The sequence below is a fragment of the Nesoenas mayeri genome (genome assembly GCF_963082525.1).
Source record: "Nesoenas mayeri genome assembly, chromosome: 1".
Classification (NCBI taxonomy): Eukaryota; Metazoa; Chordata; class Aves; order Columbiformes; family Columbidae; genus Nesoenas; species Nesoenas mayeri.
The window spans coordinates 184,316,478-184,333,148 of NC_137541.1; the positions used below are offsets into that span (position 1 = coordinate 184,316,478).

The 16,671-nt window shown below is 38.2% G+C and overlaps 1 long non-coding RNA gene across 1 annotated transcript in view; it reads right to left on the reverse strand.

Moving 5' to 3' along the window:
• Positions 1 to 2,607: 2,607 nt before the first annotated feature.
• The window catches only part of LOC308047655, a 50,935-nt gene continuing 36,871 nt past the window's right edge, over positions 2,608 to 16,671 (reverse strand). Inside the window, exon 3 of the long non-coding RNA XR_013923052.1 lies at positions 2,608 to 8,108. This is a non-coding gene — a long non-coding RNA (uncharacterized lncRNA). The remainder of the gene's footprint in view (positions 8,109 to 16,671) is intronic.

Consider the following 16,671-nt stretch of genomic DNA (forward strand, 5'->3'; position numbering starts at 1 on the left):
GTAGGGAAAGGAAGCCGGCGGGGGTGGGGGATGTGCGCCTGAGGAAAATATGAAGAGCGCCTCCCCCCCCGCGCCTTCGAGGACCCCCGCGGCTCCCGCAGCGCTCAGGTTGCAACCCCCCCCGCCCCGGGCGCGCACCCCGCCGAAGCCGGAGGGTTCGAAGCGCTCGGCGCTTGCCCACATCGCGCGGAGGCACCCGCGGGCCCGATCCCGCCCTAGCAGCCGCCGCTCCCCCTCCCCCTCCCGCCGCCTCACGCGCTCCGCCGCACCGGCTCCGCGGCAGCGGCCCCGCTCCCGCCCGCCGCGGCGGCAGCGGCCCCGCGACCCCCCCCTCCCCACCTCCCGCCCCAACCACCACCCCTCCCCGCCCCCGCCCGGGCTTGCGAACAGCCTCCGGCGGAGCGAAGCTGAGCGGGGCTGTGTGGGCGCATCTTAGGGCAGATTGGGCCCGGAGTGCCGTATGCTGGTCATTTGAAAAAAAATATCTCTCGGAGGAACTTGACGGAGCGAGGTTCAACTCTGAGAGCGCTCCCGCCTCGGCTGCTCGCAGTGCTCGGGGGGACAAACGTGAACTTTCATTTTCACGCCGAACCCACCTCCCCCCCTCCCCCGGACCCAAGTTGTGACGGATCATAAGGTACCTGATAGTTGGGTTAGCGCTCCTGTCCCCATTTCACAGACGGGGAAACCGAGATGGAGGTCGCTGGCTGCGGAAAGCCAGGGAGGGCAGGCAGGCTGCGGTGCCGCCCGAAGCACCGGTCTGCACTTGACTTTTGACTGCTGAGGGATTCTCTCCCGTGTGTGAGCTCTCCGCGGGCTGTGCCGACCCCTGCCTTTGTACAGACCCAACGCATCCTTGCGAGCGTGCGAGCGGCTCCTCTCGATTTTTTACTTAAGTGGTATTTTTTTTTTTTTTTAATCTGGTCCCGCTTTTTAAAAGGGAAAGGAAAGCAGTCAAAAGCCGAGGCCTCAGATCTGCGAGCAGTTGTTCCCATGACTTTGGGCAAAGATTTTCAAAAGTACATAATGAGAGTTTGGGAGCTCTGTTCCCACTGACTTTCAAAATCTTCCCTGCACGTCTGTGAGCTGGTCCTCTCAGACTTAGTTGGACTACTTGCAGACGAACGTTAGCAGGCTCAGGGCCTAATGCTTCCCTTGCTTCCACTGCTCCCTTTTACAGCTACACTGACAAAAATATAAGCAGAACAAGTTTTGAACGGAGAGGTAATTTCTGTCTTTTTTTTTTTTTTTTTTTTTTTTTACACCAACTGACACAGTAGAAAACAGCAAGCTTTTGGGCTCAAAAAGCTTAGACCATCATGGCTACGAAAACGGCTGCTACTCAGAAAATATGTAACTCTGGAGCTCCTTAGTGAAAAAGTAGTAAAAGGCAACATGTAAGTAATTATATAGCTAACATACATTTATGTTACTATATTTTCCTCGGATTTCAGGTTCAGTATTGCTAAAGAAATTGATTACTAATTTTTTAAGGCAAGTTCTCAGTGAAAATTAGATGAAAAAACTTCCTTTGCAAAACCTTTCTGTTAAAAAGGAGAAAATATAAATTATTTGCAGTATTTTTACATTTTTGCTGTTATTTTATTAAAATTACCATGCGTGAAATTTTCAGAAAGTGTGCCTTTCAACTGGAAAGAATGATAGCAAATGTCTTCTATTTTTTTTCTGAAGGTTATGTGCCTGTGAGAACAGGGATTTGCAGTAGGAATAGCAGTGAAAACAGTAAAGAAAAATATAAAATTATGTTGTTGCTGATACCACTTCTCTGTACTTAGATTATGTATAGTTTTGCCCTAAAATAATTTTAGTTATTATTTTTCACCCATTTTTCCAACCGTAATATTAGAATAAGATATAGATGATATTATGTCATTCTGTTTAACAGGATATGATATCCTCTTGTATGAATCGCACTATTGTTCTTTCAGATGTCATTCCTGAGGTTTCATTAAGATTTTTAATGAAAGTGTGATTTTTACACCCTCTAATATCCAATATTTGCTCTCAGATTCCATACTTAATGCACATAGGTCCCAATACTGTACAGACTGAAATGTATATTATTATGTGTAAGCACACTGAGTAGTTCTCTTCATTATTATGCTCTTGTATTTCAGACTTAAGAAGCTAATAGTGATATTACACAATCATTATTCTCGGTATTACTTAAGACTGCACAAAACATAAACCTAATGTAATCATCTTGATTTACATCTTCCATTCATATTTCTGGGACTTACGTTACATAATGCACTGTTATAGTAATTTGAGGATCAGAATGGGTAAATATTTAACTGAGTATCAGAAAAAGTGAGAAAGACAATTGCCATAGTCTGAAAATCTATGTAATACAAGGTGGATATTGCATTCTCTGACTGTAGCATCTGGGAGAGGGTCATCAGTTTGTTTTCTCAGTGACTAGTGAAGTCAAGAAGTCACAGCAGGAACCCAGCTGAGGACGGAAAGGAGACGAAAGGGCTTTTGAGCCTCACCAAAAGTGATGTCAGTTCTTTAGATCAAATTTCCATTCCAGACAACTTGGGCTCATCAGAATGGTAGAAGTCTTATCTGCTGTGGTAGCAAATATGAGGTTAAGCTGCAGTTTCTATAATGGACTCCTTTCCTCACACAGTTGTCGTTACAGCACTACCTGGACAACTTCTAGTAGTGCTTGTCCTCTGTTATAGATTCTTATCCTTGGAACGTGTCATTGTATTGTCAGAGAATCTCCTCATGCTGTAATAAGTGACATGACGAGCGTTTGTCATATTATCTATTCTCTTGTCACCAGGGGAAGGTGCATGTACAATTGAATGTTTTCAGCTTATTTTATTTGTCTTTTCTTCCATATATGTATTATGTATTTATGTTAGTGAGGCAAGGTCAAAGTAATATTTTGTTCTTCAAGCAAAATGCAGTTAGGTTTCTGATGGCCCTTAGCTCTTAGGCACATTCATTCCATATATTTGCACCAGCCCTGAGAAAGTTCTGTCTCTAGAAATCGTACCTTCTTCCCGTTTTTTGCACAAGTTCTCTTATGTCAGAAGAGGGAAACGTTTGACAACTGGATGCAGTCTAGAGACTTAGTAGACATTTCTTTAGGAATCCTGGATTTAGGCCCTGGAGGATCTTGAGACCCTGAATTTGTAATTTAAAATCCTAGAGAAAATTAGTATAGAGTGGAAGAGAGTGACTTATAATAAACCACATTGCTGAGGTGACATCCTCTCAGCTTCCTGCATTTGGAGTTTACAGAGTTTGGAGTATCCAGTTTCATACTTGGATATACTGAATTGCCTAGGTCCAGTTGAGAGGTGGCAAAACCAAAGCAAGGTACTTCTCTGCCAAAATGTCACGGAAGCTTATAGCCTAGTTAGGGGTGATTAGAAGGCTGGAGGCTGTCTTCTGACTCAGGCACATATTACTTTACAAATTACCTTGCTGTGTGTTTTTAAGATTTATTTTACAACCATGAGGATTAGAGGAATTTGTTGTAATAAAAGCCGGCATTGTGTCGTTACCATGTAACTTTTTAGTTAGATTCTTTGGCTTGCCTGGATACTTGCATATTATTTCATGACCTTCATCTGGTCCATTTCCTAGGTAAGTTAGACTAGTTGGAGGGCACCAAGATAGATCCACATGTAGTAATTGTAATAATCTTTTTTCAGTAACTGCACATCTACATATTACTTTGGTATTCTGTGTTTATATGGCATATGGACATACATCCCACGGGAATTCAAACATTTTTTAAACTTATTTTTCTAATATGAGCCCTGCCTTGCCCCTGGTGCTCATCCAGCCTTCTAGATCCCTGTTACAGGTTCATATAAGCCTCACTGCAGACCTTCTCTGTAAGTTTGATATCAGTTGAAGTTTAAAGTTTCAGTTTAATAGCCTTGTAACTGCAGCTGAACATCCTCTTTCATGTATGAGTTTCCTTCTGTAGCCTGATTTATCCTGACAAATATAGGATTTGGAATTCATTACTTTCACAATTTCAGTCTGCTAGCAATGACAGGGGTTGTAATCCAGAAAGGACAGAAGTGTACAGCATTTGCTATTGTATGGTGAAAACAAGGTTCTGAATTTGCCGGTATAGACCTGATCTAGGGATGCTTCTGTAGGCAGTAAGGACTGCAAGAAGTATGTGCTGGTTTAGAACTTGCATCTGCTTTATTAGACTTCCTATAAACTTCAGATGAAAGAAAACCTAGCAGGTTTTGTACTGTAGACTACCTCCCAATTTTTCAGTAGCCAGCTTTCAATTTAACTTTTCTTTTTCAACCTCTAAAATGCTCAATGTAGCATAAAGACTAATGGTGTAGTCAAAATGTTGGATTTACTGTATTTCATTCAGATATTGTAATGTTGACTCTAACATAGCTATAGGCCTGACTCATAATCATGAACATATCCCTGAAGATTTAAGAAAGATTTGTTATTAAACTTAGGTTCCATGGTAAGGTTTTGCCAATGTGGCCTGGCTGTAACTTCTAAATATTTTAATAATTTTATGGATTTAGTGGTTGTGAAAAGTGCTGGCTTGGTATCTGTGAAAACTGAAGCCTATTCTTTATTCATGGATTAATTACAGCAGAGCAGTTGCCAAGTGATCTTCTCCACAGCACCCATGAACTTCAGCTTTGAACTGAAGAGGACTCATCAAATGGTGAGAAAATAGTGTGGTTGTCATGCCTATTAAGTTGAGGGGATGCTCTATATTTTTTTTTTTTTCTTCCTAGCATGGATTTTGCTATTTAATAGGTATTGAAGTTAGATTTTTTTTTGTAGGGTAATTGCTGGGACCATAACCTAATTTCTCCTCCTCTCCCAAGTATTTCAGCTGTTAATTTCTCAAGCTTTGCTATCTTCTTAGCTGTCCTTGACTTTTCAAAAGTAATAAGTTAGTGATACTCTGAATTCATGAGCTAATTTCTCTATTAGTTGGTTTAGCCTTTATCTTGTGCACGTGCTTAACTCTGTTCACATTAGTAGTTTTATTAGTAGCGCTACTTAGAGGAGTGAAGTTCAGATATGTGGAATTGTTTGAAAGATTGAAGCCTAAACTTTGCAGATATATATGCCTGCATTTAAATTAAATGCTACTGAAATGAATGCAGGAGTGAGGGATCTGGAAATGCTTTAGCTAATAATAATTTGTTTGCTTTTATGCAGTTGAATTTATTTATTTTCAAGCAGCTTGATGTAAGTTGTTCATTAGCTTCTCTAGTTTCTTAATTTCTGGGAAATTTTGAAATCTGAGCTTCAAAACATTTATAAAATTTTAGTAATGCTCATAATTCTCCTGAGAAAAACAAAACATTATTGTATTCAACCATTTAATGAAAAAGTGACTGTATCCACAGAGGAACTAATTCTGTCTCTAACTTACTGTCTTAACGCCCTACTTTCATCAAGTAATGACTCTTATATGTGTGGATTTATTAAGCACACTTCTTAAAAACAGGGAGTTTCCTTTTTTACAGCTATAGATAAAGGGTGGAATATTGGTAGCAGGGGGTGTGTGTGTAAGAACATAGTTGTTTAGTGTTGATATTAGCTTTCTGGTCATTTAGATACATGACAGCTTAAAATAGCAGTGCACAAAATTATCCAGATCGTAGTGTTTAGAAGTTCACAGAGTGCTGAGAGATGCCCCAGACCTTTTTTAATTCACTTTTTGATCTCAAAAAGTGGCTTAATTTCTGTTTTCCTTTAGTAACTGTATTGTAGAGTAAGGAGTGAAAGGGACAGAACCTAATAGCATCTTATGATTTCCATGTTTTCTCTTCTCTCTCTATGGTTGTTACCATAGAGATTGGAATATGGGATGTTAACCCTTTCCCAGCTGTTTACCAGGTTGGGTTTGGAAGGGCAAATGTGTTTGCAAAAAGCAAAAGAGATGGTGAGCCCTTTGTACCAATAACTGAACTGCAGCCTGTGTTAAGAATTACTTTAGTACTGTTACCAAACTCTGAAGTAATTTAACCTTTGCCAGTTATTTACCATTTAGTGTATTAATAATATTTAATACTTAAGCCAGAAAGAAGCAGTAGTTTTCAGGCAGAGTGCATTGAGATATAACCCACAGGTCATTTTTTTTTTACTACAGATTCAACAATCTGTTTCTTTTTTCTTTCTCAGTCACTCTTTCTTTAGTTTTCTTCTTGAGACTTGATTCTTGAATTAACTTTAAGCACTTAATTATTTACATTCTGCTTCATCAAACAATTAATCTTCTACTTAAGTCACAATACTTGCATGAGTATGGCTTTTGAGGGAAGAGTTCGAATCCACATTAGTCTCTCGCTCTTGTACTTGACTTTGCCCATCTGATAACAGGTAGGGTCAGTCCAGACTAGTACCTAAGTGTGAGTCTGTATATTAGCAGAGTAAGAAGTATGGGCTCAGATTTGAATTCGTGCTTGATACTACAGACATAGGGAATGATTACAAGATAATTTACATTTGTTTTCAAATGTAAGCACTTCTTTAGTTGTTTAGCTGAGCTGAGTTTAGATATTCCACGTGCTTAAAGTGAAATGGTTCAAGTTAAGTGGCTTAAAGGTTTTCCTAAAGCATTTTTGGAATTGATGTACTTTTACTTCAATAGAAGAAAAGATAAGCCAATGTCAAACAGTTTTGAAAATCCCATTCTCATTGCTCTGCTAAGAAGATAATTTTGTTTCTTTTATTCAATCTCCTTTTTGGCTAAATCACTTTCACTTCCCTGACTCTTCTTATACCCATTGTTCCTGCTAACCTCTCCTCTAATGTCCAGTTTTCTATTAACTTTTCCACACTGACTATTCTTTGTCTCTCTTTACTAAAGTTTTGGAGAGGTCATTACACTTTTTTTCAGTTTCCTTACTTCCATCACTTCCTGGAATCCAACAACAAATAAACCGCTCTGATTTCAACGATGCCTTTTTGGTGAGAAACATACAGGTCAAAATGTAGTGCTAGAGGAGTAGAAAGGGTAAGCAGAGCATTGTGGATGCCATTTATGAAAAAGGGAACTGGAACTTGCGTATTATTAAAAATTATTCTCTAAATTGAGATTTCAGGATCTGGATCCAGACAGTAGGATCAGGATTTTAAAGTGATTCTGTAAGAATAAGTATGCTTGTTCTAGAAAAACAAAACAAAACTCAAAAACCAACAAAAAATCCCACGAAAGTCCAGGTATACTGAAAAGATTAATTAGACTTAATGTCACTGTTCTTTTATTGAGCTATGTATCACTGAACTTTTCTTGAGCCTTAGGAGAGACAGCATGGAATTGGAAGAGAAGTGGGGATCTTCATGAAGGGCAGTCAAGTGCAGTTTTGGTAAGTTCAAAAAATAGATACAAAATTCTATTCCTGTTACGTTTTCACGTTTATGAAGCAGCGTGTATTTAGGGCCCTGTTCACAGTGTCAAAACAAAGCCAATTTTATTGAAACAATTTCTACATGCTCTGGATTCATTTATGCTATCACTATGTAAAAATCTGTGTTCTGTTATAACTGAGTTTGTGGTGTAACTCCTGAATGAAAACAATAAGTGACATAAAATTAATCAGTTATTTTCACAGTGATTATGCTACAATGTTTTCATGCCCAATTTTTGAACAAAACAAGATATACAGGATTGTGTTGTCTCCTAATAACTTTTGAATCCACCACTTAATTTCAGCTGCATTTGATACAGAGACAGAACTCACAAAGTCATGTTTCTACTATTTGAGTGAAATTTAGCAGGTGGGAGTAGAAAAGGGACTCAGATTGGTGCTCCCGGGGTAGAAAAAATGGATCCAGAAAGTTTCTGTTCTATTCAGCCTGTTGACTTGCCAGTCAGCATTCTTTGTTAGTCTGCCAGTTAACGCATGTGTAGCTCAGACCTAGCCACAGTGTAAGCTGCCTCTTTTTCTTTGAGAAAAGTCATAAGCTGGTGTTTTCTGCAGGAATTTAGGGAAATCTGTTTGGAAGGGAAGGGGAAACCAGCCAGGATAGTGTCAGCCTGCGATTACTGCATAAGAGTGTTGGTGGCACATACAAGCATGCTGATAGGAAACTAGACTTCATTACTTCTGCTAGTCCTGAAAAAAAAAAAAATAGTGTTTTTGCCAGGGCCTTGTAGTCTCCCAAAACATTTATGAATCATTCCATTTTATAGTAGTTTCTATACCTGGGTTAGATGCATGTTTTTCCTATCCACGTCAGAGAAGGGAACTGTTGAGACAGCTTCAGTATGTTTAATTTCTTTGACTGGATGGCAGCTCTGAGCTGTTCCTTAGACTGTCAAAATTATAAAACTGTATTTTCAGCTCGCCCCAGAAACTGACCACAGCTATGTGTCCCTGACCCATCCTACAACCTACACTCTTGGAACAGTACAGGAAACATGCATTGTATTCCAATTAACTTCCTTTGTGAAGAAAGATGTGAAGCTAGGCACAGGGACGGAAAACAATATTAGGATCTGGCTGCATCAAGTTACCACATTGTATTGCGACTTGGGAAATGCTAAATCTGTAGCTACATGATTGTCCTGAAAGGTATGGTCTGTCCTTTCTTCTCAGTGAGAAATGGGCAGATTACACTTGACAGAGATATTGGCTCACTCACTTTGCAGGCTCAGGTAGGCAGCACTAACTTGGCAGATGTCTGATATTTTAAAATTTTCTGTGTCATGGTAGATGGGAACCAGTTTTTAAACAGAACTTAGCACTGTAGCACTGCTCTTTAGAAACAGTTGAATTTCTCAGAATAACAGAAGCCTAAGAGTCATGCATATGAAACAAAAAATTTAAAAGCAGTACATGAGAAAAAACACTCCAAATCCAATATGGTAAGACAACTGCCTTGAAATTTGTCATGATGTTTGAAATATGTATTTTAAATATTTTCATTTGTCCTTCTGCCCAGTTGAAAACCATCAGCCTGGCAGGAAGGAATGAAGAACTGCGATGCTCTTATCCATTTTATGCTTATTTTCATGTCTGTTGTTTCACTAAATCAAAGCCAGGAAGAGAACAACTGGTGAAAAAAATAAAAGACTGCATTCCCTTTATGTGCATCTTTTGATTCTTTGATTCTTCTGTTAGATCCCAGCTTCTTTTTTTTTTTTTTTTTTAATTATTGTTGTTTCCCTAATGCTGTCTGTATTAAAGGAATGAAGAAATGTCTTCAGCATGTTTCTAGGATCTAGTGGTTGTTCTTACAACCTTTATCACCAATACTCTTGCACAGTGTCACCTGTTACATTATTTCATGGAACCTATGACTAACCTGGTTTTAAATGCTATATAGTATATAAAAACATTGTAACTTATAGTATTTTCCTTTTAAAGTTTAACATAGATGTGCTTTTAATAAGAACAGTAAGGTCAAATAATGAATGTTAAGTTCGGTGTGAACAGTGAAGTGGTGATATATTCTTGTTTAACATTATGTTGTATGCTTCCTGTGTTTTAAATAATTACTTATAGTTGATTTTCATAAGGATTTTTTGTTGAAAAAAAATGACCATTTTTAGTCTAAAAATGACAAATATTAAGCTACCTTTTTCCATGTGTTTTCAAAGACCTTGGCTTGCATGCTGCTGTATGTAGTCAGATACTTTCATGATCATGAAGACCTCCGTAAATTCACAGGCCTATACTGCATCCTCAGAATGGGTCTTGTGGGACAGATTTTAAGAAAGCTTAAGCACTGAAAAGTGAGTTGCATCATAGACCAAATAAATTAGGCTAATTTCTTTTTAGAAAATAATAATTAAAGTTTTATATTTCAAATACATATCAGTAAAAGCTCCCATAATGCGCTGTCACTCCATATAAAATTCTTAAGCAATTTTAAGCCAACATTCTTTAAAAGAGGGAGCTAAAAATTCCTATATTAATATGTATGGAACTCCTTTATTATGTGCTAAATGCTGTAATAAAACAGGCTATCAGTAGGTTTTGCTGCATGTTACTAATTTGATTTTTTTTTTTTATCCCAATATTTTTGCAGGTGTGTGAAGGAACAGGTCCTGTTTTCACTGTTGTTACTCCCACATGGGCGGACTCTGTAACTGATTATGTCTGGGTAGGGCCCTATTGAAATTAAGGAGATTCTACAATAGTGCAGGGTTCTTTTTGTGAAAGTTCTGTTGCAAGATCAGGACGCTACTGTGACTCCTTACTGTGAATTCTGTCAGTGTATCATTGATTGTGCTGGAACCTGCCTTTTGGGATAATGTAAGTCCTGCTTTTCCCCCAAATGTACTTTAGACATGAAATAATCATAAAACATTTCTAATTGGAAAAGTAATATCATTTACATGCGTTCTTTTAATTATGTTTTTTTGGCAGTACCAAATAATATATTCCTCAAAACTTCTTAATGGCACTGAGACTTTGTGGATAGTTGGTCACATGATGAGAAAATTCAGCTGTAAGTACATTGAAATGATTGAATTTTTCAATAGTTAGTCTTTACTGATGTTGACAAACTAATACTGATAAAAAGGTGAACCAAGAGGTTTAAATTACGTCAGCTGACTTCAGTTCTTTCTAGAAAATATATACTATATGTCCATTAAGGATTTCATTATTCTTGAGTAATTCACCATGTGAACCTGGAGTCCTTCCATACTGCTATTAGGTAGGGAGTTTTAATTTGTTTTTCTTTATTTTCAGATTAGTGTCTCTGACTTGCTCTATATTTTCACTCAGAAACTTTTTGAAATTTATAGATCTATAAAAACTGTTAATACCACCAATATTTGTGTAGATATTGCAAACAGATTTACTAACATAATTGTTTTGCTGAGTTGAACACTGAAATGTTAATAAATATACGCTTGTGTCAATGTAACTTGATTAAATTAAATGAAACTAATCTGGCATTATGAGTGAATTTGATCATGCATGCTCATTAACTATAGGCTTAGGCAGGAAAGATATATTTTATTGTACCTAAGTACTTGGTGCTTAATCAATAGTAATTACCCATATCATATGTCAATGGATTCACCCAAAATAACTATAAATATCTATGCTTGGATTAAGGAGGAAGTTCTTTTCCTGTAGCTATGGGTACAGTCAGTGCTATGACTTCTATTTTTATATCCAAATGAGCAAAAACTACATGTAGGTGTTTTCCCTGTATAACAAAAGGGGTATTATAAACTCCATGCCCTTTTTTATGATGCTGTATTTCCTTACTGGTATTCAAATACAAGAATGTTTTCAATGGCATCTTAATATCTGAAAAATGGAAGAACTAGAAATATTGTTGAATTTGTGGATAATTATTAAGGGGCTGTAAAGGTCTAGAGGAGTTGTATGTTAGAACAATTAGAGATCCTTTCCCATGGAGTAAGGACACAGATAATAATTGGTATGTAAAGATTAAGGAGGACAGGATATATATATTTTTTTTGCTTGCTTGGCACAAGAGCAATGTGAAATTAAAGTAGTTTGAAGAAAGAGTAAGAACAAAGAAGAAATCATAAACTCACATCAGAAGCAGACTAAAGTGTTCAATTTGAAAAAACAAAAGTGGACAGCAAAAATACGCCTGAAAGGAGAAAAACATGCATAACTACTGGTATTTCTCATTGCACTGAATATATGGTACATTTCAGTTTAAAACTTTCGATCAGTGTTTTTCTCCAATTATTTTCTGTTAGAGGGGAGTATATGGGCTTTGAAGAAGGCTCGGTAACTAGTTGTGAATTACCTGTATAAACTAGTTTAAAAACTTAGAAGTGATTCTTTCGAGATTTTGCAATATAAAATTGAGATTTTTTTTTTTTTAATCTGAAATTAAATCAAGTTTTGAGAACATTGGGTGTTTCATTTTGCATAAAAAATCTTGATCAGCATATTTTGGTTTTAAAATGTTCAGACCTAATGGATTACTGTTTTTACCTTTTACATCCTATTGGCCCTAGTTATTCTTACTTGCACTGAGTTGGGTAAAAGAGAGAAAAGGAGAGGGAGATGAGGTGATTGCAAAAACCTCTCAAACATGGCCCTCCAGCTGCACCCGCCCAGTCCTGAACCAGGTCAAAAGAGGTGCCTCAGAATAGGTCTGGTTTCAGAAGAGAAAAGAGAGGAAAATGACATGCTAGTGAGCGGGTGTGAGGAATCCCGTGGATGTTTTGTAAATATCTACTGAGGCAGATCACCTAGAGGTGACTGCTTCTGCTTCCTGAGATGTCAGCTTCCCAGTACTTTGAAGGAGATAATGCTGGGGCACACTTATGTTCTGCTTGCAGTAGTACTACTACAAATATTATTGGGAAGAAAAGGAACTCCGAGCTGTCTCCTGGTGTAACCAGCTCTCCACTACTCACTGCTGCTAACCCCCATTACTGAGCACCTGATCTGATTGTTTCGTTGGCTTAGCCCATGCTGTAAATGACTGAAGCTAGGAGAGAGGCAAGAAAGCAGATATCAAGACAGGGAGTTGATGTGGAGTATAGGGAGTGGGCATTTGCTACACAGCTACACATTGTGTGGACTTGGGAATACTTCAAGAGCTGGAATATGAAACTGCAGACAAGAGACTGAGTTTCCTTTAGTGGCAAATCGAGGCGATAGCCCTGTTTCTGTGCACTAAGAAGGAGGAGCAAAGGAATGTGCCTGAACATCCAGCATGCTAGTAGTTGTAAGTTGTGAGATCTTTTTCTCTGCTGCTATTTGCACTTGGCGTGAATTGTGACTGTCCTGTCTTCAAGCTGGCTGTAGCATGTTTTTGTTTATGTTGAATGAGGCACTCGTCATATTATGACCTCACCAACATTGTTTTTCTTCAACCCTTGAAAGTCAAAATGTAGTAGCATAGGTAGCTGCAATAATTTAGTAATAGATGTGACATGAAATAGATTTTTCATTTCACGATGTTTATAGGAAAAACAATGTTTTATGTGTTTCATATACCTCCTCCCATCTTCTTTTCCACTCATAAGCAGATATACTGCATGAAAATTTTATTCAGCAGTGCCCTTGGTTCTTTATTTCCAGTTACAACTATTGGTCTTTTGTTAGTAGGTTTTTTTTATATTCAGGTTGTGGCCTTCACAAAACCTCTCTACATCCTCCGTGAATGACACCATCATGCTATTGTTTGTTTTAAGTCATCAATCTAGGCTACATCTGAGTTTTGGGAATCTTTTTCCAGCCCTTTAAGGATGGTCTTTCTTCTCTGTCAGATGATTAGATTTTTTCATCCACGTTTTCCATGCATCATACCTTTATTAGAAAATATTTTTCTTTTGCCTTGACAAATGCAGTCTTGCCATGGTCATTGTCTTGTCAAAGTGCTACTGTAAATATCTGTTTCCAAAACTACTCTTTTGGTATTTTCGTTTTCCTGCTTCAGTTTAAAGGAATAAAGATAAGCTATCTGTCTTCATTTTCAAGGCCTATCAAGACTACTTCTACCTGATACCTCTCCTTCAGTATCAAGAGATTGACTCTGGTTTTGATCAACATATGATGCCAGCTTCCATCATTCAGTCATTAAATTTTCAGACCACAGTGGATATTTTCTCCTCAGCTACCTCTCATGTATTGGTTGACTTCTTTGTAAACAGAACTGTTCACTATCTTCCTTCAAGTATCTTCTTAAAAGTTTTATGTACTGTGAAGCTTAAAACAATCCAACCAGACAACAGTTACATTGGAGGTATATTAATGCCAGTGCTTATCACAGTAGTACTGTGTCATTGGATTTGTAATGTGGCATAATCTCTCAATTGTCTCTTTATGTAGCATTCAAGCACATCTACTTTTTGTTGTGTGTTTATTCATGGCCCCGCATAATGAGAATTGGTCCAGGGCAAGGCCTCCAAAGATTTATGGTAATACAAACAAATAATCATGAATTCTCACTGGATACTGCAGTCTAGCTGTTGGATTCTGCTGTGTCTAATGTCATGCTATATTTAATGCAGACAGAAGGTGCCCCAACTAGAAACACCACAAAAGTGAACAAGAAGTGAGGTGCAGCCAACAGATAAAATACAAGTCCCAGAGGCCGCCTCAGCTGTCAAACCCAAGTCAGTAGGTACTGGCATTGGGTCCTGAAAGCATCCCTCTCTTCTCCACAGCAGTAATAACAGACTCTCCCTTCTCGTAGATGGAAGCAAATGCAAATATTATCAAGTTCTGCAGAGGATGCAAAAGGGTAAAGGACTCTTTCTACTTCTGTAGCTTCCTTCTGTTCTTTAGTGCATTCCCTCCCTGACACAGCATCTCTTGGTACAGAAATCTTGAATAACCACAAGCAGCTGTTCCAGCCATACTGTTGGTCAGTCCTTTTTCAAATACCACCCTATTTCTGTTGAGAAGGAACCTACACTAGTTTTGATTTGGTATACTGGTACATTGCTATCTCCTAGTGCTTTGTTTCCACTGTGTCTTGAAGAAAATGATTCTTCAGAAGAGTTGCAAGCATGAATTCCGTCAGGAATTCCCCAGGTATGTCACCCTCTTTTGGGAAGTGGGTCTGCATGTATCCCTCTTCTTTTAAAGTGACACTGAAATGTGGGTGTATAGATTATACAGAGAAGATAGAATGTTTAGTGCCCAGCTGACACAGAGATGGTAGATTGGACTATGCAGACAAAAATGGCACTGTATATACCAAAGAAAATATAGTCAAATAAATTAATTTTGTCAGAATAAACTACAAAACGTAATTACAAATCCTTCTATATCTAGCAAGAGCTCTGGACTAATTGATGAGGTGGAGACAGTGATTGTGAAATACTGTGGGAGACTGGAGAGGCTATACAACCCGAAAGCTTGATCATAACAAGAGTTCTCAGTTAGCTATATATGACTGGATAAACTTAACATTAGGCCATCATACACAGGCTGTATTTGAGATACCATCAAGAACTACTTTTCGAGAAAACCAGCTAAAGAATCGAGAAAAGGACAGCCCTTGATTTGGCCTAGATTAGCACACAAGAAGTAGCTATAGAAGAGCCATTCAGTAGTGATATATCATACTCAAGTTTCTCTAGGAAAGAAAAAAATATTAAAAAAAAAATCCAGTGTTTTTTAAAAGAGAAGTATTACATATAAATGAAGGTACAGTTTATATAAATACTAAAAGACCCCCGGGAACTTTGCTTTCTGATTCTAACCCAAATGAATAAGAATTGTCCAACACAACTAAACAGTAAAGTAAGTTTTTAGAAATAAACAGAGGTCTTTCAGAAAGTGAAATCCAAGTAAGCAAAGTAGCAAGTTAAATATTAGAACTATTATAAGGCAGGACATAAAGGTTTTGAAATGCAACAGGCTAAAATCCTAGAAGCCAAAGCCTTTTTTTTTTTTTTACAAGTGTAAATTTTGCCTGTGGAGAGGTGAGTTCAATAGATAATTATGGATAAAGGGAACGTTTAAAGACAAAGTCATCGCAGAAACAAATGAACTCTGCATGGCAAGGTTTATTACAGGGAGATTAAGAACATTCCCACATTAAAGTTGTTCTTTATAGGGTATATTTCAGATTTAAAATATCAATAAAATATTTTTGAACAAATTAGTTGAACAAATTAGTAACAGATTGCCAGATAGCCATTCAGTAGTCCTAGAGAAATTCAGAAATAAAATCCATGAGCCATGAACTGTGTTGTATAATCTGTCACTTAAATTACCTTTGATAACAGAGGAATGGAAAGTAACAAATATGACACTGGTTTTAAAAAGGGCTCTAGGGATGATCATGGACTAATGGGCTAATAGGTCTGACTACCACAACAGACAAAATGCCAGTGAATGTGATAAAGTATGTAATGAATAGGAACCATCATATTGGCTTTTGTACGAGGTAGTTTTGTCTGAGATTTGCCAGTTATTTGAAGGAGTCGACAGGTAGAAGAAAGGGTGACCCAAATGTTTTAAAAAAGCTCCATAACCAAAGACTGTTAACAAAATGAAGTATTGAGTCACTTAAAATATTTTGTTGATTAGTAAAGGGTTACAGGATAAGGAACAGTATTGCACCTACTGGGCAGTTTTAACAGCGCCACCTCAGAAAGGTTTGTACTGGCACCTTTGCTCATCTACTCATTCCTAAATGGTCTGAAAAAGTGCAGTGATAAAGACTGCAGATAATAAAAGGAAGATATTCAGTTGGAGTCAGACCTGATGTAGACCCTGAAGGATCTTGCAGCAGGACCTATGGTGATCCAGGAGCTGTGGCTGTCACAGAGGCCAGATATCGCTGACCCTGCTGTTCAGCCACATCTATCAGCAGAGAGAGGCAGCGGCTGTTGGATTACAGCAGCCATCACCCTGCAAACCCTGAGCTCAGCAGGCTGTGACCAGTCCTGCTGCTCAGGAAGGCGGGGACTTGTGGCTGTTCTTTCTAACCACATCGGGGGTGCAAGCTGAAGAGATGATTCTTTGTATTTCTCAGGGTTTCACAGCCCTGATTGAGTTTAAAATGCAGGTTTTGATCCTGGAGGTCCTGCCTGTCACAGGGGTGGAATATCACTGTTAAACTGAAAGGTAGTATCTTGCTGCTGTGAGAAGCCAGGGTTCTCAAGCCATCTTACTGGTGTTCCCATGGATTTTTAGCAGCTCCTGCTAATTCCTGAAATCATTCTGAATGAAGTCGACGCTGGCAAAAAGTGGCAAAATGGTATTT